Raw genomic sequence first — 26571 nt, 5'->3', positions numbered from 1 at the left:
AAGTTTCCCTGACTTATAATCAGTAGAGTCTTTTAAACATGTGAAGATGTACATGTCAATACATGCCTACCCAGCAATCTGTTCGATGATGATCATGGATGCAAACAAAAGGCTCCATTGTGTTTCCTGTTTCATACAGTTCACACAGAAGGTGGTTGGAGAACCACTCACATTGCCGCTAATTTGCAAAAGGATTAAACCACCTCAGATTTCTGAAAGACCCGGCATGCGCTAGATCTCCTTCTGTCTGGGTCTTGACCTCGCCTGGTCCACACAGCAAGGCTACCTCTCCTAATAAAATTAGAGGAACCAAAACCCAGCTCTCAGCATGGGAGCCTCCCACCAACCTGTTTCTGGGGTGTCTGCCAGAAACTCACAGCTGAGGTAAACCAGGGTGTGCTTCCCCCTTGCAAGATCTAAACAATAATTTAAGAGTGAGCTGGAGAGAGGGAAGGAAAGGGGGGGGGGGGCTCCCAATTACAGTCTGAATGGTTTCTTAACTTTCTGAAAGACTGAGAGCATAACAGAGTCTGCTTTTCAAAGAGGGCCATTAATTTCCCTTAATTCGAAACTACATCTCAAAGTATATTTTATTCGTATTCAGAAAGGGATAAATGGAAGATCAAAAAGCAATAAGGCAGACCTCACCGGTGCCCGGCCCCTGAGGGAACCATCACGGCACATTTTTCATGTTAGCCGACCTTTTCTTTTCAGTATTCATGAAAACTTAGCCAAAAATCACATCGAACTGATTTCAGGGACATATTCCTTTGCTTCCTGCCTTAAACATGAAATTCAAGCATGTTTATCTGACACTGGAATGCACTTTCTTTCCATCTTCAGTAAGAGCGACTGAACAAGAGCAGCAAACCAAACAAGCGTCGCGATGAAATCTCCATCCAATGTCGGTACTCGCCCTGCTATTCATCTTCCCCCGTCTACACAGGACTCTGTCTCCTTCAAAGCAAGCTCTGTGGCTACGGAAGAAGAATCAGGTGCAACGAAAAGGAACCACTTTGCTTGTTAGCCAAGAGGATGGTTAAGGTGCTGAAAAATGAAACGTTAGGGCAACGGACAATCCAGCCTCAATCGCCTTTGAGGTTAATGTCCCATCAGACAGCGACGCCCCATGTTTAATGCCATGTTTACCCACATATCACTTACGAGGTTCATGATGACTCCCTGACTGAGAAAAACAATACATTACAATGCAAGATGGAATCGAAGCTATTTGTTTTCACTTTGTGAGAAAGACAGCTGAGAGATAACTTGTTCAAAGGAAGGCAAAAGACAATCAGGTGTCACGGGCTCAAGATAAGCCAGCTGGCACCATCAGCCATGCCAAGCAGGCTACCAATTCATAATTCAAATGTTGGGAGGTTTATCATTCAAATGTTCAACTTCCTGCAGCAAACATTTATGGCTTTGCCAGTAACACGAGCCAAAAATGCTATTACATTCTGCTTAGGAGTCACAATAAGATAAAAGCTAAGCAACCCATCTTCTAGAAACTCCCCATTTATCCACAGAGTGTTTCCCAATGTGGTAGTCACTGGCTAACAAATGTGCCGTGCTGTGATCTGAAATATAGTATAATATTCCCTCTATTCCCATGACCAAGAGGCCTAGGATTCTGTTGACTAAAACGATTCTTGTTGGTTTTTTTTAATGTTTATTTATTTTTAAGACAGAGACAGAACACAAGCAGGGGAGGGGCAGAGAGAGAGGGAGACAGAATCCGAAGCAGGCTGCAGGCTCCAGGCTCTGAGCTGTCAGCACAGAGCCCGACACGGGGCTCGAACCCACGAACCGCGAGATCATGACCTGAGCTCCGGTTGGACACTTAACTGATTTAGCCACCCAGGCGGCCCAACTGAAATGATTCTTTCAACTCAAGGTGTAATTCTCTAAGATGGGTATATGTATGTGACCCTGTGTGCATCACACCAGACCCCATTAAAAGGTATTGACTCGCTATCGTTCACAGCAGAGATGGGACTGGACAGGTGAATGTTGACAGAGATGGCTTGTTGGACAACTTTCAGAAACTCAGAATGCCACAGTGTACTGTCCAGTGCTGGGTACAGCTAGAGTAGATCAGAAGAGACCACTCTACAGCAAGCACAGGCTGTATTGCACAACGAAAAAAGTATTTAAAGGCTCTCCCTCTTGGCCTAGTTTTGAATTTTGTCCCATTCTATAATAATCGCAAAATTCAAACTGCCCCAAAACTGATTAACTGCAAGATTAAAAGAGAACCACCAACCACAGTGAAAAGACCAACCCCAGGTGGGAAATAAGGAGACGAAAAGAAAACAGCATGTCAGGCAATTTGGAAATAAAATTCAGGAAATTCAATATTCACTGTTAATTTTCACACAAATCCCTTATACTGTTTTCCTTTTTGTCTCTAGCCAGCTGTGTTTTTTAATAGGACAATTATTTGCTATTCAGATGTATTCCAATTATTTCTTAAAAAAAAAAAAAAAACTTCCATAGGATAATCAAGTTTGTCCATTTGAGAAAATTTCTCTCTACTTTTTATTGCCTCATGTGGCATCTACGAAGGTAATTTTGACTATGCAGAATTAAATTATTCATCATGATTAATAACAATCACTTTCACAAGTAAAGATATAGGCTGTTTATAGCTTTGATTCAAGTGCAAACAATGAGAGCCAAATAAATTACAGAAGAATTGGAAATTGGGCGATCCGGGTAAGGCCATACGGTAAGCAATTCCCAAGCGAGCCGGGCACAGGATGAACCATTCGCATCTGAACGCCCGGGTCAGTCACAGAAAGGACCAGCACAAGCTGCCTCCACAAAAACGAGTTTATTAAATTCCAGCAAGCCCTCCAGCTGCTCATTAGCTGGGAATACTCTAGAGAGAAACACCAGGAGCTGCTTCCTTTAGTACTACTTTAAAGCAGCAAAAATACGGTTTTTAATGTGATGCACACTGGAGACACTGATTTATTAAAAGTTGTGGGTTTTTGTTGTTTTTTTTTTAATGTAAGTTACTTGTGCTTTTGAGGCTCCGAGGGGTGTGTGTGTGTTTTAATGACAACATTCGCCATCAGTGTCTCTGTGTTTCTTCTATCTGCAAGTGTAATTGATGGATAAAGATACGTGGTGACTTCTCTCTATCTCCAAAGTTTAATTAGTGCCACCATGTTTGTTTTCCATTCTTCTCTTTTCATGGGACTATTTCCACAAGGGTTAAGGTTGAGCAACACTGAAGCAATGGAACATTGGTTTCACAAGTGGTTAGTCTGTCCTGGCTTAACTCACTTACACCTCCTTCCCACATGAGACAAGCGCCCAATCCCTGACATAAAAGCCAGGACTAATGCTAATGACATGCTTACCTATTTATTATTGACTGCAAGCCCTTGATGAATCACATGTTTCTCTGTTTGTAAAAGTGTTCTGGAAAAGTCGGGTTAAATCATGAATGCCCCTCAGCGCTCACCTGGCAAGAAGCAGAAAGCAACCTCCCTCAATTCCCTGGGAACTAAGGGAATGACCTACTTCTCCCCAAATCAAATGACGTAGTTTTTTTTTTTAATCTTCATTGTCCTTGACATTTTTTGGCACATCAAGCTCCTTACCACTCCCTCCTTGCTGGAACGCCACCTTCGGCTCACATGGCGATGCACTCATTCGGTCTTCCCGCCTCTAATCTGACGGCTGTTGCTTCTTCACAGACACGCTGACCTCACTCCCTCTCCCAGGCGGTATCTGTGCTCTCGCTTCCCCCCGATGCAATCATCGATTACCATCTTCTGTCATGGTGGAAAGAAAATCTAAGAAAATCCATTCCTTGATTTGCTCTGCTGCCACCTCTGTGTATTTGATAATCAAATCTTTCTTGACAACTCATTCTTCATCCAATTCTGGGACTGCATCTTTATCATTCTATCGCCTAGATTTTCCAGAGAAAAGAATGGGGTTGTCATTTTTAACAGAACTACATACCCAAGTGATTAGCTTCCCAAACACGTTACCGTGCTATGGCCCTCCAGGAAAAAAGTTAATACCTGGGAAATTAGCCAAAACGGAAGCAACGAACTATCAGTTTCACAAGTGGTTAGACTGCAGGTTTTCTTAGCTTTCACTAAATCAATTTTTTCATTCCAGTTTCGATGAAATTTTATAGATGGGTTATATGCCCTAAAACTTCATATATCCTCTCTCTGACCTTGAAATCAAGAACTGTCTCAACATGGTCTTTGATAGGGGACACTGAGCACAGAGGCTGTCTTCGTGGGAATGCACTCTGATTCGATCATAAATTACAGACAGCACCTCAGAGAGCACAGCATAAACTACCACCACCGATTCCTGAAAATGATCAGAGTGATCCTTTCTATACAGCGTGTCTTTCTGTCACCAGGGATTTGAGAGTTGAGTGCGTTCTGTACTAGAAGAGACCCTGGGTGGGTCAAGTTTTTCTTCACGGACATTTTCCACTTCTCTGATATTAAATCGGGAGCATTTCTCAATGCCCACAGTTGTCATAAATAGTCCCCTCTAATTTACATCGAATTCCAGTCAGCAAACATTTGCCGAGGAGGTGCGAGCAACCTAGACATCAGTACATCAGAACCTCTGTGGGTGAGGACTCTGCAGGAGGTGCTCCAATCCTGGCTTCACGACCTGAGAGCTGTGCCACCTTGGGCAAGTTAATTCACCTCTCTGTGCCCAGAATTTCGCTTCTGCAAAACGTGGAGAATAGGAATTGCTGCAGTAGCCAAGGCAGAGCAGGAACACAGCCTGGCCTGAGGGGGTAGCTGCTAAGCAGTGGGGGGGGAATACAAAGACTTGGAGGTGGTCCGCAGGGCCAACAGACCCCAGCATTAGGAGTCAGAAGACGAAATGTAAGCACTGATTCCTCTCATCCTGTGATGTGGGGCAAGAATATCATCCGGTGACAGCTTGTCATGAGGACATCGTAATTTTGTTTTAAGGCCCGAAACACATGATGTGGCCGTGATCTGCGATCTGGAAAGGTCCACGCACCTGTACAGAATTTATATTTCCTCCAAAGTAGAGTCTTCCTTGGAGAGGTTTGGGATGACGCCACACATGTGTGTGTTTAACTGTGTGTGTGTGTATGTATATATACAGTGTATATACATATATATATATATATATATATATATATATATAGCCAGTCAGGTGGATGGTGCTAATGACGATATATATGTATACGTACGTATACGTACATATCGTATACGTATGTATATGATACGTATCGTATACGTATGTATACGTATGTATATACATATACATATATACATACACATATATACATACATATATATATATACATATATATATATATCGTCATTAGCACCATCCACCTGACTGGCTAGGTCCCTGTTTCCAATAACATTATACTCATGTGTGCACGAATGAACGCTTCTTCCTTCCTTGATTATTTCCCAACTTCTAATCAAACCAGTCATCAGAGTGTGACCAGAGAGTACTAAAAAGGTCCTAAATGCCACGTAAGGTCTGAATGCAGAGAATCCTTCCACATTTCCTGACGAGTTGAAGCATGATGGTCCAGGGATAACAAAAGTTACATGGGAAGGGCGCCCACTCCTTCAGCCGTCGTGGCCAACGCAACAAGTGTTCAAATGACAGGAAACAGGAACATTTGGGAACCAATCCTTTTCTGCTTACTATAGTTGTTGAGTATAGTTCAAGTATTATTCCTGTGTTTTTTGGGTTATTATAATTCCACCAAAGATGCATCTAAGAAATCACTTTGGGGTCAAAATACCAGGGGCACCTGGGTGGCTCAGTTGGTTAAGCATCCAACTTCGGCTCAGGTCATGATCTCGTGGTTCGTGGGTTCGAGCCGCATGTCAGGCTCTGTGCTGACAGCTCAGAGCCTGGAGCCCACTTCGGATTCTGTGTCTCCCTCTCTCTCTGACCTTCCCCTGCTCATGTTCTGTCTCTCTCTGTCTCTTGAAAATAAATAAACATTGAAAACAAAGTAAAAAGAAAAACAACAAAATACCAATAACGGTTGATCCTAGGTATGATGGCAACAAAAAGATATGCTCAAACCTTAAAACAAACAAACAATCTGTTTGCTTGCTGGTCAATGTGAATCTCTCTGGACCAGTTATTTGTCACTTGGCCCACACCTACCTATCATTTCTCTGCTCAGTAAGGTTGCAGTTAGGCGAACACACACTTCCCAGGCTACCTCCTCGTCTGGCCTCCTGTTAGTTAGGAGTAATAGGGTGCAGGCACAGGAGAACGGAAGGCTAAGAAGATGACAAAACTCTTTGTCCTCTGTCCCTCCTTCCCTCCCTATCTCCTTCCTCCTCTCCACGCCATCTCTCTCCCTCTATCTGTCTGTCTCTCTCTCTCTCTCTACCTCTCCCCTCCTCTGGCAGGGCCTCTGAAAGTTGCTGGATTCTTCTCTCCATCCAGCACTGCCTGTTCCTCACCCCCAGTCCCAGCACTGACCAGGGAGCCCCTTTTCCAAGCTTTCCTGGGCCTGAGTGAATCCTCAGCAGTCCCAGCCTGGGGGGATGGGGGGAGGCGGGGAGGGCCCTCTTACAAATGGCCACGCCCCCTGTGCCATAGCTCCCAGGATCCAGTACTTGTGTTTTGGATTCTGATAACACCGTCTCCTCCCTGTCCTCTAGGAGATCTGTGCTCAGGGCAGAGTCCTCATGTTACCAAGTTCTGGGTCATCTTGCCACCCCCGTTCTCCCCTTCCTGCTCTTCTGATATTTTTTAGAGCTATTCCCTTGATTCAGTCCCCTCTCTATGGAATGCCTACGTGTTTGTTTCCCTTAAAGGACTCTGACCGATACAGCACTGGGTACCAGGAGTAAACCCTTAGAACCTCGTTCTAAGCCGGCACTCTGGTATTGATCCACTGCCCTGTTTGAGCTTATGTGATGTCCTTATCAGCAGCAGTACTGGCTACCCAGCCAACTGTGGCTTGAAATGGCATCATAATTAGTTAATCGCCAGTGGTATCTTGAGATAAAAATTCTATCAAAGACAAGACTTTGGGAAACCAAGCGGCTACTTCATTTAACTGTAACTTCCAGCAATGATGATTTAAAGGACTGTAGGGTAGGTACTCGCCTCTGACTACACGGGATATACAGAAAAAAAAAAGGGGGGGGGTATCTCAGGGGTTTAAACTCTCCATTCAGAGAACCAAAGAGCTTCTAATGAAAGGTAGCTGCTAAAAAAAAAAAAAAAAAAACCACCCTCATCCCTCTCATAACAACAAAAACTCACATCTTCCAGCCAGAGTGCGTGTAGGGCTAAAGATTATGCCAAAGATAAAAGAGCAGTGCAGATTTGCAAGGTGGACACAGTCACCCCAGGGGGTAGCAGGGCCAGAAGGGGTATCAGAGAGCTTCCCCTTACAGGGAACCGTGGTGGTGGCTAATCCGCTGGAAAGAGACAGTGAGCGAGCGGCCCCATGATCACCTGGTCTACATAACTCGCTTGTCTCTAGGTCTGGTGAGCAGATGCTGACTTTAGTCACCACAACTGGAGAAGCACAGCCTCTCACCCAGATCAGAAGGAAGCCTTTGCCCAGGTCGGAGCCCCCTCACCAAAGAGGAGCCTGGTTCCCCTTAGGGTTGGATCCTGTCACACTCACTGTTCCCTTTTATCAGTCCTCCCACGCCCTCCTTGAAGGGAGCTGTGGCCATCCTCTTGGGTGGCTATACACTTGGGAGACAGAAAACCAGATCATTGGGATTTACTACACACTTGATCTGTGTGGACACTAAATAGTCAAAGAAAAGCTACCAAATAGTCAAAGAAAAGCAACCAAATAGTCAAAGAAAAGCAATGTTACGCCCTTGAGGAAACCTATTGATTTAGTCATACCAGACAAATACCATAAAGGACCTGGAAACGGTAGTATTGATAACTAATAGCACATCCCTATTTAGTTCACCTATTTGGTCCAGGCAGAAGGTGGATCATTTTTATAAAGCACAGTTGTTATCTTCCTACGAAGATCCTATTCGTATTTTTTTTGTACGCTAGAGAGTTGACTTATGGACACAAGGCCTGGACTTCCTGTGAACCGAATACACATCATTTCTGCCATAACTGTACCTTTTGCAAATACTTTTGATATATACATTTAATATTTCAATCAGTGTTCTTATGCTTAAAGACAAGGTTTACGGTGTCAGAAGGCACAAGAAGAGAGGATCATGTTAGTGGTGTTTCAAAGATTTTATGGAACATTCTGAGCACAGCTGGTATTTCACTTTAAGAATCTAATAAATATTTTAGAATGGCATTTCATTTGTTTTACAATGACATTTGGTATTAGAATGAAAGAGCTGGAGAAAGAAATATAAAAATGTTCCTTCCACTATGTGCTGGAGTCCTTATATTTAGAGACCAAACTGATTTATAACGTTCATAAGAGTTATTCTAAATCATTGCCGACTGTAGAAGGATCTGAACCAGCGGTACAGAGGTGAAGTCCACGGTTAGTCTACTAAATACACAAATCTACACTTGACTCTAAATGCTTTTCAAATTTATTTATTTAATGTATTCTATTGAATCCTATCTCAACCTATGCTATTTATTCTATGCTATTTATTTTATTTACGCTATTTATTCTCTTTATTCATTCTACAGGATGCCACTGGGACAGGTGCCATTTCACAGATGAATAAGAAATGAGATAGAAAAATTATATTATCCTAATTAAATCATATTTTTTAAGTTATTTGACTTAAGTCCTTGAATCCCCACAATACTCAACCTCAAGTTATTCTCAGCACAATATAGTCCTCACAGAGAAGCCAGTGGAAAAGAGAGGTCTACAGGATTCCAGGGCAAAATCTGTACAGAATCTCCAGATAGTGGCTCTTTTTTTTCCTTCTTTCAGAGAGAGAGAGAGAGGGCATGTGTGCAGAGAGAGAATCTTTAGCAGACTCCATGCTCAGCGTGGAGCCCGACACAGGTCCCACTCTTACAACCATGAGATCATGACCTGGGCCTGAATTTTCTACTTCTGTGTGTTTGACTATTTTAGATATCCCATACAAATGGAATCATGCAACATTTGTCTTTCTTTGACTGGCTTATTTCACTTAGCATAAATGTCTCCCAGGGTCATTCATGTTGTTGCCAATGTCAGGATTTCCTTTTTATAAGCTGACTCATATTTCACTAATGAATACACCACATTTTACTGAAAATCAAGTCAGACACTTCACCGACTGAGCCACCCGGGCACCCCCAGATCGTGGTTCTTAAGTCTGAGTGTACATTAGTCTGATCTAGGTGATTCCTCCCCATTATTTAAGGCGCCAGTATTTATCAGGAGGAAGGTAGTGTGATGGCCTGTGTCGGTCCAGGTAGAAACTAGACACTTCCTCTCTCCCATTCTCTGTTTAAACCCTCAGGGCTAGTGAATTACAATCTAGGGAAGGATTGGCTCTGTTTTTTCTGCTTGCAGGTCTCCAACCTCCTATTTCCAAATCTCTTCCCTACTTCCAAAGCTCTTTAGAACTGACATAAATTGGGGTTCAGCCACAAAACAAAATAACATAACATTCAAAGAACACAACCATTCCTAAAGAAAAACAACACACTGAAAGTACCAATTCTTGTCGGAATTTGTACCAAATTATAATACATGATCCAAGACTCTAAATTAGCATTATATACATTAGATGTGGATGTGAAAGGATAGTATTGGGAAGAAAGATAAAAGAATCAAACAGAAGTATCATGTATGAAAAACATAATAGCTGAAGTATGGAAAAATAGATGGGTGTGGCAGATTAGATTATTGTTTAAAAATGCACACTCCCGGGGCACCTGGGTGGCTCAGTAGGTTAACTGTCCAACTTTGGTCAGGTGATGATCTCCCAGTTCACGAGTTCAAGCCCTGCACTGCGCTCTGCACTGACAGCTCAGAGTCTAGAGTCTGCTTCAGATTCTGTGTCTCCCTCTCTCTCTCTTCCTCTCTCTGTCCCTCTCCCACCCATGCTCTGTCTCTGTCTCTCTCTCAAAAATAAGTAAACATTAAAATGTACACTCCCATCCCCCACACCTTCATGGAAAGAGTGTGTTTCCCCACCCGTTGTCTTTTGGCTCCACATGGGACTTGTTTTGGCCTGTGTGATCTTTGAGACATGACACAAGGCTTAGAATATATTTGTGTGGTCAGGTTTGTACTCTCGCCCTTCTGCTATCAACATGAAAAGAGTATGTCTTAGGTAGGTTACTAGCCCCAAGAGGAAGACGGGATGCACATATTTTTAAGTGCACAATACAATAAACCAAAGACAATAGATCATACAGCAGATCTCTAGAGCTTATATAGTTATTTTACATAACTAAAATTTGATACCCATTGAGTAACACCTCCCCATTACCCCCATCTCCTGGCAACCACCACTGTATTTTCTACTTCTGTGTGTTTGACTATTTTAGATATCCCATACAAATGGAATCATGCAACATTTGTCTTTCTTTGACTGGCTTATTTCACTTAGCATAAATGTCTCCCAGGGTCTTTCATGTTGTTGCCAATGTCAGGATTTCCTTTTTATAAGCTGACTCATATTTCACTAATGAATACACCACATTTTACTGATTCGTCCATTGACAAAGACTTAGGTTGTTTCCATATCATGGCTATCGTGAATAATGTTGCAGTGAGCATGGGGGTGCCAATATCTCCTCGCGATCTTGATTTCAATTGTGTTGGATAAGTTGGATAAGTACCCAGAAGTGGATCATGTGGTAGTTCTCATTTCTTGAGGAATATCCATACTGTTTTCCGTAGCAGCTGCACAATTTTACACTCGCACCAACAGCATACAAGGGTTCCAGTTTCTCCACCTCCGCGCCAACACTTGTCTTTCGTTCTGCTTTGTTTTTTATAATAACCATCCTAATAGGTGTCACGTAACACCTCATTAATCATGGTCACTTTTGTGAACATAGTTCCAGACGGATATCAAAGATAAAGGCTGTACCTTCATGAGGGAGGCACCCAAATTGTTCCCACACTGCTTTACCCTATAGCTGAGGTCTTTCTGTCTGACCTGCATTGAAAGAGAGCACCAGGCAGTGGTTAAGAGCAGGCTACTGGACTATTCCCCTATCGAGTAGCTGTGTGATCTCTCTGCACCTCATTTCCTATCTGAAAGTCGTAATAACTGTTACTGCTTCGTTCCACTGTCACTGGACAGTAAGGGACCCCAATTGATAAGACCGGTTGCCTGAGAGGTAAACTAACATCACCTTCAAACTACAGATTGGATAAGATTCACACTTTACGGTTGCCAACTGTTTGTGACTCTGACCGAAGACAACAAAATAAATCTGTGGAGATATAGACGGAGACCCTGTCAATTCAGCTCCCCCTGGGTGATGTACAGCACTGTCAGCCCCAGCCCACTCTCAGGTGGGACTTTTTAGATCAACCGAAGACACTAAATCAAATGTGCCAATTGATGAATACACACACACACCAACTTGTATACCACACAAGACAAAGACCACGTCTTCTATTTATTTTTCATTCATGCACAGCAACTGTTCGAGCAGTTTCTTCACACCAGATGTCCAAGCAATTCTGCTTCATAGCAAAGGCCCTTCTCTTAGGAAATGTCCTACCAACAGTAATTCTTGTGGAAAAAAGACACTCCTTTCAAAGTTTCAAGCGAACTTGCATCCAAATGCTCCAGCTTTTTTTCTGTGTCTCGCATTTCCACTGTTAGGAATTCTTCAGTGACACGTGAAGATGTTTTTCTGTCTTTCCATCTGTCTTTCCACTTAGTTAAGTAGTTACGATAAACGCCATTTTACCTAAACGGATTGAAAGTTTCTCAGAACGCAAGGATATTAACTAGAACATCAGTTTTAAAGAGTCATATATGGTAATGTTTTACAACACGCTAAAATAATACTTCTAAATGTTAAATAAGTGCGGCTATACAAAATGGAACGATTTGGCATACCTAGATTTCACCTCAAGAAGATATCTGTATAATAACCTATTCAAACAGCTCATTTGAAAAGTATGGCTGCTCTTCATTCGTGTTGGAGGGGATTTCCAATCAGATCTCTGCATCGTCCTTAATTAAGACTCAGGTGACTTCAGAAAAGTGCCAATCAAAGCTCTTTCCCTTTCCATCACATATTGCCATGTAGGCCGAAGCCGGGAAAGGGAGGTCGAGATTTTCAGTGACCTTCTCAGCAGCTGGGCTAGCTTTCATCAGATAGCTCATTAGTGCAAACAGGCTGACTGACACGTTACCCCAAACTGAGAAGTGGAAACCAGGCAGATCATTTGCATATTATATTAATGACATTCAGAGTAGCATTTGGTGTTCCTAGGGGGATAGAAGAAGAACAAACTGTAATTTTCACAATCATTAATTGTTTAAAGGAAACCGCAGATTTCTTGCAACACTTCGGATGGTTAAGGAATTTCCATTTCACGGAGAAGAGAACGAAAGCCGGCTAATTGTGGAACGGGAGCCTTGGGAGTCACTGATTTTGCTTGAGGTTAACTCTTCCCAGGGCCAAGGATGTCTACTGGAGGGTGACACTGTTGACAGACCCACCCTGCCGAGCCTCCTGACCTGATGAGGGACGGGGACCGAGAGCAGAAATGTAGGCGGTAAGGAGTGACAATCATGCATGCATTTTGCTCCTGGGGGGATCAATGCACGTGCAAGAGAGAGTGTCAGAGCAAGGCTCACCTGATTCCTTGACCCCAGACTCCTGCAGCTTCCAGAGCAGGCTCTGCTTAGCCGTCTGACCCATTCCTACTATAGATTCTGGGACTCACTGACCTATGCCCCTGACAGGGGAAATACATGGTTGGCGTACTGTCCTGTGAATCTGGGAACCAGGTTGGATTCATTTCCTAAAGCCATAGCGACAAAGTACTACAAACTGGGTAAACACCACAGAAGTTTATTCTCAGTTCTGAAGGCTAGAAGCCCAAACTCTAGGTGTGGGCAGGGGCATGCTCTCTAAAGGCTCTTCTAGACTCTTCCAGCATCTTGTGGTTGCCTGTCATCCTGGGTGTTCCTAGGCTTGTAGGTACACCACTCCAGCCTCTGCCTCTATATTCACATAACTGACTTTCCCTTGTTCTCTGTGTCATCACGTGGCCTTCTCGTAAGGACATCAGTCATTGGAGTTAGGACCTGCCCTAACCTGTATGAAACCATCTTAACTAACTATACCTATAAAGACCCTATTTCCAAAAGAGATTACATTCTGAAGTCTCTGCCTTTTTGCTGGTGACTCAGATCTGCTTGGTCACCAGCTCTAATGATAGGTTCCCTGTCTCATTTCTTTGTATTCTAATTTCTAGTCTTGTCTCTTTAGACAAATTTGGCTTTGCTTCCCTAATTCTCTGAGAAACCGAAGAATAGTACCTGAATCTCAGTACCTGGGACCAAGAGAAAGTGCCGACAGCTATCTCTGACATTGACCACCCCTCTGATTCTGATGTCTGATGTGAGAATCTCTTCCTAAGCTCCCTCTGGTGCAGAACCCCTTGGGGATAGCTCGCATCTTGACATCAACTGCCTGCCCATCAGACTTTTTGACGTTGTGCTAGGCTGAGCTCTGCTCCAGCACAACACTCCCCCTGGCCACTGCTGCCTGTGCCCACTGTCCAAACAGAAGGCTGTCCAGAAAGGCAAAAATCCCACAAGACCCCATCCAACATTGTCTTTTCCAGATATTCTTCTATATGAATTTTTTTAAGTTTTAAAATTTAGTTAATTATGAAACATTTCAAGCATAGACAAAAGTACACAGATCTTGGAGGTTTTATTTCCTGCACAAACCACATGTCCTTCTCTGATTCACTGCATGTTCTGCTCTGCACTGTCTTTATTCTGGGACCCAGAATGCCCAAACAGCCACTATCTGGAACACCGATGGCCCTGAATGGTTTCTCACTGACTTTAAACGAACACTTTTGCTCATACTTCACTGGACCAAACGAATCACAGAGCCCACTCCCACCCCCAAGGACCAGAAACCACACTTCTCTCATGTGTCTAGATGTTGGAAAGCCTGGGGACATTTAATGACCTGAATTAGCCATGCACTGAACTAGGTGGGCAAGCCCAGAATTAGGTGTATTAATACATCAGTGAAGAAAGAATGGACCACTCAATCAATGAGGTCACTGGAAAAACAGATGTCCAAATAATCAAGATGTTGGTAGGGCTACAAACATTGCTGGAGGCCCTGGGGAAGCGTCTACTTCCAAAGCCATTCAGTTTGTTAGAACTCAGCTCCAACTACTTGCAGTAATTGGACTGGGGTCCCTGTTTTCTCAGTAGCTGTCAAAGAGCGGATGGCATGTCCTCCTAAACCTGCCTCTGCTCCCCTGTGGTCTGCCTACAACAAGAGTAGACCAGTCCTCCCATGCTTCAAATCTCTCTGACTACCTCTACTCCGTCTCTCTGACTCTGGCCAGAGAAAATCTTCTGTCTTTATTAAGGCCTCACATGATTACATTGACTCATCCAGGTAGCAGTGGTTAATCTCCCCATATTAAGCTTTGTAACCTTATCACATCTGCAGAGTCCCTGTTGCTGTATATGTAACAGACTCCAGGAATTAGGGCACGAACGTCTTTGGAGGGCCATGCTGCCTAACACACTCGCCAATATTCTATCTTCTCTTCCTGTTAACTTCTGCTCTTATATTTATTACTTTCTTCTCCTTTTGTTCCACTACATAGGCCTATTTGAAACATTCAATATGTACTTGAAAACAATCTATATATTCACATGCCCTAATGTATGCTTCTTCACGTTTTTACATCGTGATACAAAGAGACAAAAGGAATATTTATTTCATACAGCAGGGTAAACTAGACATGTTGAGGGGTATCTATATGGAGCTTGTTGGAAAAACTCGGTTATATGTCCTTAATATTATATAGCTATAAAGGAAAAGTAACTACTGGTAAAGTATTAAGAAACATGTTAATCGGGGCGTCTGGGTGGCGCAGTCGGTTAAGCGTCCGACTTCAGCCAGGTCACGATCTCGCGGTCCGTGAGTTCGAGCCCCGCGTCAGGCTCTGGGCTGATGGCTCAGAGCCTGGAGCCTGTTTCCGATTCTGTGTCTCCCTCTCTCTCTGCCCCTCCCCCGTTCATGCTCTGTCTCTCTCTGTCCCAAAAATAAATAAAAAACGTTGAAAAAAAATTAAAAAAAAAAAGAAACATGTTAAATATGGAAGTACGCATAAAATTTCCAAATGTCTTTCAAATATATAAACGAGAACCTTGAGGCTACTTTGGGTGTTCATATCACTGTGATATGTTTGAAATGTCTGCATGCAATTCCTGAACAAGACCTTTTATTGACAAGCTCTTCAGATTTGTGACAGTCACTTTTGACCAAAAAATGTGTTCATAAAAAGTTGGTGGTAAAGACGTAAAAAACTTCAAAAATCTACAATAGGTGAAATTACATTTAATTTTTTTTAAGTGTATTTACTTTGAGAGGCAGAGTGAGTGGGGGAGGAGCAGAGAGAGAGGGAGAGAGAGAATCCCAAGCAGGCTCTGTCCACGCAGAGCCCCACATGGGGCTGGATCTCACAAACCGTGAGATCGTGATCTGAGCCAAAACCAAGAGTCTGAGACTTAACCTACTGAGAGCCGCTCAGGTGGCCCTGAAATTACATTTAACGAACTTACCCACATTTCTGTTTCAGTGACAAACGTCATGTTGAAATTTCTTCAAACATCAAAGGATTTTAAACCTAATCGAGCTTACCCATGTCAGGTATTTCAAAATAATGATGAAGTTCTAATTTTCGAGATCCACATGCATTTTCAAGAGCAGTTATTCTGGGATAAATGTGGATACCACTAATAAAGGCACTTCTGCCACAAAGGGGGAACATTCTAATACGTGTCAAAAGAGAGGCTCAATGGGGCGCCTGGGTGGCTCAGTCTGTTAAACATCCATCTTGGGCTCACGTTATGATCTCACTGCTCAGCTCAGGAGTTCGAGCCCTGCGTCGGGCTCTTTGCTGACACCTTGGAGCCTGGAGCCTGATGAGGATTCTGTGTCTTCCTCTCTCTGTCTCAAAAATAAACATTAAAAAAAGTGGGACGCCTGGGTGGCTCAGTCGGTTGAGCGTCCGACTTCAGCTCAGGTCATGATCTCACAGTCAGTGAGTTCGAGCCCCGCGTCGGGCTCTGGGCTGATGGCTCAGAGCGTGAAGCCTGCTTCCGATTCTGTGTCTCCCTCTCTCTCTGCCCCTCCCCCATTCATGCTCTGTCTCTCTCTGTCTCAAAAATAAATAAACATTAAAAAAAATTAAAAAAAATTAAAAAGAAAAAAAAGAAAAAATATAAAAAGAGAGAGAGGCTCAGAGTTGCCTCTAGGAGTTGTAGCCATTAAGATGCTCCCCGCCCACCCCATCCCTGCTCACTGCACCCAGCCACAGGACCAGGTGCCTAACCAGGTGCCCCTCAGGTGCATGCTAGCCATGAAGGCCTGTAACACCAAGTGCTGCGTAGAACAGCGCCACCATGGGGCAGCAGTGAGCTCTACAGCGGATGCAAAAGTCGCTTCCAGGTGGTAGGGCTCCTCAGGTGAATGGACTTCTGGGGACCAGAGTGCCCCGCAGGAATCTGTCCCCTCCTCACACTCTAAGGAACCCACAAGAGGCTTCTTACGGCTACATGCCACTCACTCCTGATGGGTTTCATTACTTTTAGAATTCTCTTCACTGACAAAGATGTTTATTAGAAAGCATTCTTAAATTGTTCTAGAAAAAGTCTCTATTTGGCCTCATTTTGAATCATAGGTACTCCGAAAATAAAAAATTCTGTCTAACTTCTAATCTCTGCTGTCAGTCTAACCATTTTCCCTCACAGGCCATCTGCCTTTTCTCTGGTTTCTCTGTAAGAGTTTTCTCTTTGCCTTTAATATCCTACAATTTTCCTTTGCTTCACCTGATGTGAATTAACTTTTAAGACATTCTGCTCTGGATTCAGAATACGATTTGTTAACTTTCTAATTAATGACAGGCACAAGCCTTATAAACTTTGCTGACTTCTGTCTGGCACGTGGGAAATCCACAATCTCATCATGATACAGGACAACTCCATCAGCACAGAAATGCCTTCGTGCTCCCAAGTCAGACCATTATGGTGTTAGTCACCACAGATGAGTGCTGCCTGTCCCATAACTTCCTAAAAATGGAAGCATTAAGTTTGGACACCTTTGTTCCTGACTTGACTGGCTCAAAATAATTGTTTGGAAATTGATCCATGTTTTAGGTTTATCAAGACTTCACTGCTTTTTATTGCTCAATACTCATCAGCAATATAAATATGCTATAATTTGTTTCCCAGGTTGATGGACACTTGAGCTGCATTCAATTTTTGGCTCGTCTAAATCCAGCTGCTATAAATATTCTTTTTTCATTGACATATACCTTGTGTAGTATCTAGGAGTGGAACTGCAAGGTGGTAGGAATGTGTAAATTCATAAGAAACTGTCAAGCAGTATTTTTAAAAAGATGTATCACTTTACACTATCACCTGCAAAGTATGAGAGTTATACTGTTTCACATTCTTGTCAGTTTTTTTTTTTTTAATTTTAGTCATTTCTGGTGGGAATGTAAAGATACCTTGTGGCTTAAATTTGCATTTCAGTGATGACTAGTGATGTTGCGCATCTTTTTATGTACTTACTGGCCATTGGTAAAATTTTCTTTGTAAATGACTCAAGTGTTTTTATGATTTTTAATTAAGTTTCTATTTTTTATCTATCTTTGTGCTTTGCACATTTTTGGCAAGATTAGATGGTCAGATACATACATTGCAAATATTTTCTCCTAGCTTATAATTTGTATATCAATTCCTTAATCATAATTTTTAGTGAACAGAAATAAGTGGTCAATTTTGATGAAGGCTCATTTACCAACTTTTTTCTTTTACGATTCTTGCCCTTTTTGGCATCTGAAAAGCATCAATATCTTATGTTTCTATTGGAAGATTTAAATTTTATATTTACATTTTAAGCCTGGTCTACAATACCCTCAAATAATTTTAGCATTCAGTGCATGGGTCATTTTCTCTCATACAATTTTCTAGCTGTTTCAAGCACTGTTTGTTGCAAAGAATTCTTCTCTCCAATGAATTTCTTTGGCAACTTTGCAAACATTAATTGGTTATATCACTGGGAGTCTCTTTCTGGACTCCAGTCCATTTCGTGGATCCATTTTCCTGCCCTTACGTTGATATTACATTGTCTGGATTATTATAGTTTTATAGTAAGTCATGAAATTAGGTATTATAATTCAACTTGGTATTTTTTCAAAATCATTTTGTCTCTTCTAGCTCTTTTGCATTTCTACAAAATTTTACAATAAGTTTGCCAATTTCTGCCCCCAAAACAAAAGCCTGCTGTGATTTTCACTGGAATTTCGTTGTATCCGTAGACTAATTTACAGAGAACTTACTTCCTAACAATATACTAAGGGTTTTGACCCATGAATATGTACGTATCTCTCTAGTTTTAGATTTTCTTTAATTTTTCCTTGCAGTATGTTATGGTCCTTATTGCAAAGTTCAGCAACATACTTTAGATTTATTGTTGGGTACATTTTGGGTTTTTTTCTCCTAATATAAATAATATTTTAAAATTTCGTTTCCTTCTTTATATAAAGAAACAAATTGAATTTGTATATTGACCTTCTATTCTGAGCCTTGTTAAATTCACTTCTTAGTTCTAGTAAGATTTTTTTATATTTCTTTGGATTCCTATGGACACAATAATGTCATCTGCAAATAAAAATATTTTTACTTCTTCCTTTCTGATCTTAATGCCTTTTATTTCTTTTTCTTTCTTGTTTGCCCTGGCTAGGACCTCCAGTGCAATGTTGAATGGAAGTGATGAGTACCCAATCTTAGTTGAAAGCGATGAGCATTTCAACATTAATCATGATGTTCACTGTCGTTTTTATAGCTGCCCTTTATCTGATTGAAGAAATTTTATTTTAGTCCCACTTTGCTGATTGTTTTCATCATTAAAAAGTATTTGGCTTTTATCAAATGCTTCTTATGAATTTGTTGAAAAATCATATGATTCTTCTCCTTTATCCTGTTAATGAAGTGTAAGCTGTTGCCCATTTCTAAGTGGCTCTTATGAAATTCAGGTTTTGATTGGGGAGTGAGGGTGGGCATTGTCCTTTGTTTTTTGTTTTTTTTTTTTTTAACATGGCTATTTAGTTTTTTAATCAGCTTTATTTTTTTAATTATTTATTTACATATATCATCTAGTATTTACATGCTGTGTGGTAGGGATTAGTGTCTATCACCTTAGTTCACTCTGCTACAGGGGTTGGATTTGTCTTTAGAAGTTTACCTTTTGGGATGTAACTATTTCCTGGGAATAATAAAACCGGGTGAATGGTTTTAATTGTTTTAGTCAGGTTGTTCAATAATAAAGCACATCCATAAAAAGATGATTCCACACATCCCACAGTTATAGTTCAGAAACTTGGAAGAAACGGTGGAATTTTCCAGTGTGTTCCCAAGTCTGGTGGGTGTGAATATACTGGGATTAGAATAGCTGGGAAGAAGGCAAGCAACCTCTAGTGTGTCCTTTCTCCAGAGGTCAAAACCATTTAAAAGCCACATTCCACTAATGTGGGGGATATTTTTCCATCTCCCATTAATTAACTCTCACTATTCTAGGAACCAGTGGAACAGTAACATTTACTGAGCACTGAGCAAGTGCAGCAGGAAAGTGGAGTCCTCCGGGTTATAACTCACATCCCTCAGGAACTCCGTCTTACTTACAAAGACAGGGTTGACACACAAAAAAATAGCAAATACACGAGGTAGTGCAAAAGGTACATGGTAAATCTGATTCAAAATTATGAGGGACGGGGACGTTTTTCTCCTCTTAGAGCAGAGGAAATAATATTGGGGGGAAAGCTACCTGATTTATATTTTAAATAAATAAAGTAGTCAGATGAAACACTTACTTAGGTGACTTTCAGTTCCAATAGTCTGTTATTCCGGAAGATTATCCAAAACAAATTCAAAATTAAGTATTTGTTAAGAGAAAAACAAAGGGAAATGTCATGCGAACATCTGTACTAGCGGACGGATGTTAGGCACCCATGACTCTGATTCTTGATTGCTCCGATCTGTCCACTACTTTTGCAGTGGGTATTTAAGAAAGATTTTAGGAGTCCCTGTACTTGATCTCCTACAAATTCATTGCATAGCGTATAGAAACAAAAGCTATTTTTACCTCTACTGCTAAAGAAAATGCACTGTAACAATATTAGAAAAGATTTTACGTAAACTTAGTATCTCTCAGGTTGGGCTGTGCTTTCCCCAGTTATGGGGTGGCTACTAAGCTATTCACACATTCATTTATTCCTAGCAGTCAGTCAGCCAGCCTGTGGGCAGGTGTGGAAAAACAGCCAGAGCAAAGACCAACAGGAACATTTCTAAGTTCTCTGCCCACTCACTATTCTGTCCCCCAGGACCCAGAGCAGAAGTATTTTAGATGCACAGTTGGAGTCAAAAGGCACGAACTAGAATCGGTATTTCAGACACTGGGTGGAAAGAACATTTTCTTTTCACATAGGAAGAGGCTCGTGATCTATTGCTGAAGAAAATAAAGGCAAAATGCTTAACTTCTTTTCGCTAGATCATACCTTATGTAAATAATCTTTTTTTTAAATGTTTACTCAAAATCCCTTGGGGCGCCTGGTGGTTCAGTTGGTTAAGTGTCCCAACTTCGGCTCAGGTCACCATCTCACGGTTCGTGTGTTCGAGCCCCATGTCGGACCCTGTGCTGACAGCTCAGAGCCCGGAAGCTGCTTCGGACTCTGTGTCTCCCTCTCCCTCCGTCCTTCCCCCACATGTGCTCTGTCTCTCTCCGTCTCTCAAAAATAAACGTCAAAATCCCAATGACATTTTTTTCAGAAATAGAAAAATCCATCCTAAAATTCATACCGAATCTCAAGGGGCCCTCGGTAGCCAAAACAATCTTGCAAAAGAACAGGGGTGTCTGGGTGGCTCTGTTGGTTAAGAAACCAACTCTTGATTTTGGCTCAAGTCACGATCTCATGGAGAGTGAGTTTAGGCTCCACGTCGGGCTCTGCACTGACAATGCAGGGCCTGCTTGAGATTATCTCTCTTTCCCTCTCTCTGCCTATCTCCCACTCATGTTCTCTCCCTCTCTCCCTCCCCCCTCCTTTCTCAAAAATAAATAAAATAATCATTCAAAAAAAAAAAAAAAGAGCAATGTTGGCAGGGGCGGGTCTCATGCTTGCTGATTTCAAAACTTACTGCAAACCTCCAGTAATCAAACAGAGTGGTTCTGGAATAAAGACAGACCTAAAGACCAGTGGAATAAAACGAAAAAAGAATCCCTCGCATATAGGGAGAAATTGTTTTAATCAGGAGCGCCCAAATCTTGGGGAGAGGATAGTCTTTTCAACCGTGTTGGGAAACCTGAACATCCACATGCAGAGTAAGGAACTCTCACCACACACCCTGTACAAAAATTAACTCAAATGGACCAAAGACCTAAAGACAAAACCTAAACCATAAAACCGTTAGAAGAAAACACTGGGAGACAATTTCTTCCTGAAGAACATGACCTTGCGTCAGATGGACTATGAGGAGAGACAGCTCAATGGCACCTTTGAAATCTCAGGTCCAGTGATGCCCAGCGCCGGGCCTCCAGGCCAGATATCCAGGTGACTGTCTGCTCATCTGCCCACCCACCTGGCCAGCCAGCTGCTCTCCTGCCAATTAGAAAGTCTCCGTCCTGGATGGGAGGGGCGGCCCTCCCTCTGCCACCTGTCTGTGTATGACCCCTTCTGGGCCCAGGCTAGGCCTGTACAGTCTGTCTTCTGGATATAAACGGGAGCATTTATTTTCTGAGAAATGTAATGCAATTTTATTACTGGCATGGATTAAACCTAGGAATGTTTAAAAAAAAAAAAGAAAACATACGGGAAAGCTTCATAACACTGGATTTGGCAACGATTTCTTGGCTATGACACCAAAAGCAGAGAAAACAAATGAAAAAAATAGATAAGTTAGATTTCATCAAAATTTCAAATGTTGGCATATCAAAGCACACTATCAACACAGTGAAAAGGCAATCCAAGGAACAGGAGAAAATATTTGCAAATTATAATCTGAAAACAGATTAATATCCAGAATATGTAAAGAACGCCTATAACCAAACAACAGAAAACAAACGCCTTGATTAAAAAGTGGACAAAGGACTTGAACAGACATTTCTCCAAAGAAGATATATGCATAGCCAATAAACATACAAAAAGATGATCAGCATCACTCATCATAAGAGAAATGCAAACCAAAACTACAATATTACCTTGCACCTGTTGCAATGACTATTATTTTTTAAAAAATAATAAAATTTTAAACATTAAAAAAAACCCCACAAGTGTCAGTAAGGATGTGGAGAAATTAGAACCCTTGTGCACTGCCGATGGGAACGTGAAATGGTGCAGCCTCTGTGGAAAAGAATATGGAGTTTCCTCAAAAAATTAAACAGAGCATTACCATATGACCCAGCAATCTCATTTCTGCATGTATACCCAAAATAACTAAAGGCAGGGACTCAACCAGGTATTTGTACACCCATGTTCACAGCAGCATTATTTGTAAGAGCCAGAAGGTGGAAGCAACCAATGTCCACGGACAGGTGAATGGACAGTAATTGCTTACTGACAGAGTTTCAGTTTGGTAAGATAAAAACGTTCTGGAGACAGACTTGATGGTTGCACAACAGTGTGAATATACTTAATGCAGCTGAACTATATACTTAAAAGTGGTTAAAATTGTATATTTTGTGTCATGTATATGTCACCACAACAAAAACAAATCAATTTTTTTAATAAAAGTAAAAGGCTTTTACTGGGATATATTAACTTCCTAGTGAGGTAGTTTAAAATATTATTATTTGAGAGGCATGTGAAATTCGGTATTCAGTCAGTTATTATCAGCTGAGATATTAACGAGTTTGACAGAGCGGCTACTGGCATTGCAGAGGGACTCCTCTTGTATTTCCTAGTTCATCACTAAAATATTGTATTGAAGAGAAAATGTCTCTCTCTCTCAATTGCATTCAATTATTTTTTTCCTCATATGACTGTCCATTATTTTTCAGATGAAAAGCTATACGAACAAAATGACCAAAACACTTTTGAAAAGTTATAACTAATTAAGCCACTTGTGTTCCCTCTGTGACCGCAGTTAGTGTATTATTCTATCCCAATGTAAATACGTATTTTCAAAGAGAGGTTTGAAAACTCCCTGTCACTTTTCCAATGCGCCTATATCGAAGACAGATTTTAGACTGTTTCAGCCAAAAAACCTTTTCCAAACAGAAAATCTGATAACACTTTGTGACAAAAGAACTGAGTGCATGAAAAGCTCATGACATTTTCCACAACTTCGGGATCTTCAGTGCAGATGTTTTCGCAAAACATCAGCAATAATAAAAATCTACATTTGTCAAGCAGTCATTACTTTCCAAAGAGCAATGCAGACTTACAAAATTTCAAATTTTCTATCAAATTACCTTTTCTGAAAAGTCTTGAAATTCTAATTCTTATGCTTATATCTTTGAAATTAATACTAAATTCCCTTTGCTACACTGTCGGTAAGTTTGCTGGGTGGGTGTTTAAACTTCATTAACATTTCAGAGAGTCATGTCAACATCTCGGCAGCATAAGACGTCCCTTGTTTCATCCCTCCCCACCAAAAACCAAAAATTCAGCATCCATCCTTGGCCAAAAGGTGCACTTGAGGGATCTGTGCAATCCAGTACCATACCCATGGGGACCCAGGAAGAATCTCACCCACCCATGTGCCTGGTAACAGGCAGACAGACCTCATTCTGGCTGTCGACCCTGCAGTGGCCCATTAAGTGTCTCCAGGCCCTCTTAAGCCATGGTCCAGGAGCCCTGGAGAATACTGACTCAGACTCACCCAAAGGTAAGAGACCCTTTTTGGAGAAAGGTTTCTAGAAGAGAAGTTCCAGCACCCCATTGGAGCAAAAAAATAGCAGTTTGGATACAATCAAGTGGGTAAGAGGAACAGTTTGACTTTTACCCTGTCACCCATCCCTGAAGCCCACATAGATTAGAGGCAAGAGAGGTCTTTCTCCATGTGTGATTTCTCCTGTGGGGAAAAGGAGAGGGTGTGAGTGGGCACCCAGCTTCCCCAGCTGTGCAAGATCCTGCCAAAGATTCTCATTTCTGTCTCGCCACATCAAAAGAATTGAACCGTGAGGAGTTGGGAAGAAATAGAAAGAACAGCAGATAGGACTCTTAGAGGACATTAAAGGAACAGATCCTATTATCTGCATCACAGATTCCATCAAGAAGCCTACCCGTGAGCCACTGGGAATGTATCACTCGTGACTACCCCCAACTGCCACAAGAGCACCTCCAAAGCTCCGCATGCCTCACCCACACAGGCTTTGGCAGAAGACTGGTAAACAAGTGCAGAAAGCACATCCAAATCTGTAAGTCAGGGAGAGACCATGAACTTGAGATTAATGCCTCCTTTGGGAAAACAGAGAGAGACTGTCAGCACTCAGCCTGGTGTGTTACAAGATCTGGAGAAGACATACACATTAAGAATTCTGCCCTAAGAGGGAGCAAGAAGATGGGGCAGGTGCATCCAGAGAAAGTGAGACACAGCCTCAGAATCTCCAGCCGTGCCTACAGAGGTACATACCTCTCTTCTGAACACAGTAAGGACTCTGGAGGAGGTGGATGCTACCTCAAATGCAAAGAGTGTAAAGCAAAACTTCAAGGAACATGAAAAATCAAGGAAAAATGACATCACAATCTCCCAAAAGGATAGAAATAATTTCCCAGTAACTGAACCCAAAAACATGGAGATTTGTAATTTACCCAAAAAAGAATTCAAAATAGCTTTTCAAAGGAAACTCAATGAGCTAGAAGAAAACACAGGAAGGACCATTGGATGAAATAAGAAAAATCAGAAAAAGCACAAACAAAATGAGAAGTTTAACAAAGAGACAGAAAACACACACAAAAAATAACCAAACAAATTCTGGACCTGAAGAATATAATGAATGAAATGAAGACTGTACTAAACAGGGTTTTTTTTAAGTTTATTTATTTATTTTGAGAGAGAGAGAAAGCACTGGTAGGGGAGGGTCAGAGAGAGAGGAGAGAAAATCCCAAGCAGCCCAATGCTGGGCTCAAACCCACATGAACCATGAGATCATGACCTGAGCCAAAGTCGGATGCTTAACCAAGTGAGCCACCTTGTAATTAAGAGTTTTAACAGCAGACTTAATTCAGCAAAAGAAAGAATCTGTGATGTTGAAGACAGGGACTTTGAAATTATCCCATCAGAAGAGAAATAAGGAGAAGTAATGAAAAGAGTTGAAGGAAATCTACATGATTTATGGTACACAACCAAAAGAAATTCTCTGTGAGTTATCTGACTCCCCAAAGGAGAAGAGAAAGAAAAGGGGCAGAGGGGGTGATTTAAATAAATAGTGGCTGTGAACTTCCCAAATCTGGGGAGAAATGGATATTCCAGTTCATAAAGCTCATAGGTCACTGAAGAAAATCAATTGGAAATCCTCTCCAAAACATATTACAGTAAAACTGTCAAAAATCAGACAAAGGGAGAACCTTAAAAGCAGTGTGAGAAAAAAAGCTTGTAACTTACAGAAAATCCTCATAATGCTATCAGCAATTTCTCAGCAGAAACCTTACAGACCAGGAGAGAGTAGGATAATACAGTCAAAGTGCTAAAGGAAAAAAAAACAAAAAACAAAAAACAAAAAACAAAACCTGCCAACTAGGAATTCCTAGAGAAGTAAAAGCTAAGGAGTGCTCCACAAGACCAGCCTTAAAAGAAATACTGCAAGGTGTTTTTCAAGCTTCAATGAAAGGATGATAAGTAGTAATATGAAAATATAGGGCAATACACAATGCAATGATAAAGGTAAATATAGAGTCAAATTCAGAATACTCTAATACTGCAGTAGAGTACAATGTTAACCACTGAATTCTACTTAACCTTTTATAAAGTTTAAAGGACAAGAGTATTAAAAATAACTATAGCTACAATAATTTATTGATGAATGCAATATAAAAATAGCTGAACTGTGACATCAAAAATATAAAAGGAGAGGAGTAAAAGGTAGAGTTGTTGTATGCAATTAAAGTTATCAGCACAAAACAGGCTTATCTTACTATAAAATACTTTCTGTAATCCTCATGGTAACCAGAAAACAAAAATCCACAGTCCATTCCAAAAAGATAGAAGATAATCAAAGAAAACCACGATGTAAAATCACTAATTCACAAAGGAAGCATCAAGAGAGAAGGAAAGGAACAAGGGAACTATAAAATAGCCAGAAAACAATTCATAAGTCCTCACACATGAATAGTTACTCTAAATGTAAATGGACTGAATTCTCCAGTCAAAGGGCACAGAGTTGCTGAATCAACTCTATGCTGCCTGCAGG

The sequence above is a fragment of the Felis catus genome, chromosome D3 (genome assembly GCF_018350175.1).
Source record: "Felis catus isolate Fca126 chromosome D3, F.catus_Fca126_mat1.0, whole genome shotgun sequence".
Taxonomy (NCBI): domain Eukaryota; kingdom Metazoa; phylum Chordata; class Mammalia; order Carnivora; family Felidae; genus Felis; species Felis catus.
This window is presented reverse-complemented; position numbering follows the sequence as displayed.